General features: G+C 45.9%; 1 non-coding gene across 1 annotated transcript; it reads right to left on the reverse strand.

Annotated features, from left to right (window-relative positions):
• Positions 1 to 2,233: 2,233 nt before the first annotated feature.
• On the reverse strand, positions 2,234 to 2,340 carry LOC118143923 (U6 spliceosomal RNA). Its single transcript, XR_004728408.1, has one exon. It is a non-coding gene; the product is annotated as a U6 spliceosomal RNA (small nuclear RNA).
• Positions 2,341 to 3,164: the final 824 nt, after the last annotated feature.

Raw genomic sequence — 3,164 nt, forward strand, 5'->3', positions numbered from 1 at the left:
ACCCCTCTACCACACACACAAAAATACATATGACAGCATTTGTTCTTGACATAATTTTTCTGTAGCTTTGCGAAAATGATATTTACCAGGAGGTGGAGGTTGCAGTGAGCCAAGATCATGCCACTGCACTCCAGCCTGGCTGGGCGAGGTGGCTCATGCCTATAATCCTAGCACTGTGGGAGGCTGAGGCAGGCGAAGCACCTGAGGTCAGGAGTTCAAGATCAGCCTGGCCAACATGGTGAAACGCCATCTCTACTAAAACTACAAAAATTAGCAGCACTTTGTGGCGGGCACCTGTAATCCCTGCTACTCAGGAGGCTGAGGCAGGAGAATTGCTTGAACCCGGGAGATGGAGTTTGCAGTGAGCCGAGATTGTGCCATTGCACTCCAGCCTGGGTGACAGCGAGCCATTCTCACTCAAAAAAAAAAAAAAAAATTAGAAAATAAAAATAATATTTAGTGAACACAGAGGAGATTCGATAGATTATTGGAAAGTTTAGCCACAGTCAGAGAAAACTGCTTGAACCATAACATAGCAAATGAAAAGTACATTGACTGACTTCCTCATGACTTCTGTTCAACAGGAGAGTATTTAAAGCAACTTTGCTCCAATTGTGAGGCTCTTCAAATACATTTTACAATCAACACAACTTTAATCAAAACAGCTCTAAACAGTGAATAGAGAGTCACAGAAAAAATGTAGTATACACACCTGGAAAAAAATATTTTCTTTTTTATTCCAAGCCCCTCATTAAAATTTCATTGGAAAGACACACTAAAGTTTTTAGCAAGCAGCAGGTGGTAAAGAGAAGTTAATTGTGCATTAGCACCATTAGTAATTTAAGAAGTAGAAAATGTCACTTATATACTGTTTATTTAAAAATGTTTCCTTTAGGCCATGAGTGGTGGCTCACCCCTGTAATCCCAGCACTTTGGGAAGCCTAGAAGGGTGGATTACCTGAGGTCAGGAGTTCGAGACCAGCCTGGCCAACTTAGTGAAACCCCATCTCTACTAAAAATACAAATTAGCTGGGCATGGTGGCGTGTGCATGTAATCCTGGCTACCCCACCTACTCAGTAGGTTGAGGCAGGAGAAACACTTGAACTCGGGAGGTGGAGGTTGCAGTGAGCCAAGATCACACCCACTGCACTCCAGCCTGGGCAACAGAGCGAGACTCTATCTCAAAAAAATAAAAAATAAAAATAAAATGCTTCATTTAGTGTCTTATTTTAATGACAGCAGAAAAGATTCCTAGTTTTATATATGTTCATTCAAAGTTTACATTCTCCCCCTCCTAATTTTAGCTCTAGTTTTTTTATTTTTGTTTTTTGTTTTTGAGACAGAGTCTTGCCCTGTCACCCAGTCTGGAGTTCAGTGGTGCAATCCGGCTCACTGCACCCTCTGCCTCTCAGGTTCAAGTGATTCTCCTGCCTCATCCGCCGGAGTAGCTGGGATTATAGGCACCGCCACCATGCCCAGCAGCTCTGGGTTTCTTTTGTTTGTTTGCTTTTTGAGTTGGGATCCTTGCTGTGTCACCCAGGCTGGAGTGCACTGACACATTCATAGCTCACTGCAACCTCAAACTCCTGAACTCAAGTCATCCTCCCCGCTCAGCCTCCTGATTAGTGGGGGACCCAATTAGCAGGGACCACTGCAAGCTGGAGAAGTTATGGAAGGGATATTCTGCAAGATGAGGACAACCGATTATCAGAAGGAGTGAGAGCATTGCTAAAACGCACGCTCTCAGGCCGCAGTGGCTCACACCTGTAATCCCAGCTCTTTGGGAGGCTGAGGCAGGCGAATCACGAGGTCAAGAGATCAAGACCATCCTGGCCAACATGGTGAAACCCGGTATCAAGGAAAAAAAAACAACAAAAAACCTGGTGCTCTGAATGAAGAGACCCCCCCCCCAAACAGGCTTTGTGTGAGCAATATGGCTGTTTATTCACCTGGGTGCAGGTGGGCTGAGGCCGAAAAGGGCGGTGGGATAGGAGTTGGTTTTATAGGTTTGGGGTGGGCAGTGGAAAGTTACGAAAGTTAAATTTAGGGAGGTCTTTTGCAAGCTGGGAGGGGGTCGTAGGGTGTGGCGTCAAGGCTGGCCCAGGTCAGTTACAAAGTCCAGTGGCCTTGTCGATGGAGGCGGGAGTAAGAAACAGTAGAGAGTGTCTCAGAGTTAAGCAGGCTCTGCTGGGGTTGATCATTTCTTCCTCTTTCTTCTTCCTATCATTTTTTGAAAATATGGACCGCTTCTCGAACTTGAGTGTCATCCTTGCACAGGGGCCATGCTAATCTCCTCTGTACCGTTCCCATTTTAGCATGTGTGAGGCCGAAGCGAGCACCATTTCTTCCTCTTTCTAGGATCTTACGGCCGTTTCAGGTTTTCTAATTCCAGAAGGCCCTCCAGAAGTGTACCTGCGATTCACGGGGTCGCCACGCCGTCCACAGCGCGGTCAGACCTTACAAACATGATCCTGCTCCTCTAGGTAACAGGAATGTTTCCAGCAATGGAAGGATTAAAGCAATCCTTCAGGAAAGTTTCATGTGGCCTTGGTCTGTAGAATGGACATGATGGGGAGGAGGAAGGCGGGAGGTGGGCACATCAGTCTTGAGGGAGGTGGCTTTTCTACAACTGAGAGACAATAGGTCACCGGAGTGGGAAAGACGGGCTTTGAGACCAAATTGAGTGAGTTCCAGTCCCAGCTGTGCCCCTTGCTAATCACATGACTTTGAATAAATTACTTAACCTTGTGCTTTGGTTTTCTGCTTCATAAAATATGGATATGAAAGTCTAAAACCCGTCTTGTAGGGTTTCTATGAGAATTAGAAAATGTGTGTTAAAAGCCTTAGCACCTGGAACGTGGTAAACTCCCAAATAAACCAGAGCTTTTTATTATCGCTGTTGTGTCATTTGTGACACTACACAAAGCTGAAGAAAAGTCTTTTAATGTCGTTAACAGCAATAACACAAAGTTCCCAAAAGGCACCCACCTACGATCTTTTTTTTTCTTTTTTTTTGAGACAGAGTCTCGCTCTGTTGCCAGGCGCCAGGCTGGAGTGCAGTGGCGTGATCTTGGCTCACTGCAACCTCTGCCTCCCAGGTTCAAGCAGTTTTCCTGTCTCAGCCTCCCGAGTAGCTGGGACTACAGGCATGTGCCACCACACC

Source organism: Callithrix jacchus, chromosome 11, assembly GCF_049354715.1.
Source record: "Callithrix jacchus isolate 240 chromosome 11, calJac240_pri, whole genome shotgun sequence".
In the NCBI taxonomy this organism is placed as follows: domain Eukaryota; kingdom Metazoa; phylum Chordata; class Mammalia; order Primates; family Cebidae; genus Callithrix; species Callithrix jacchus.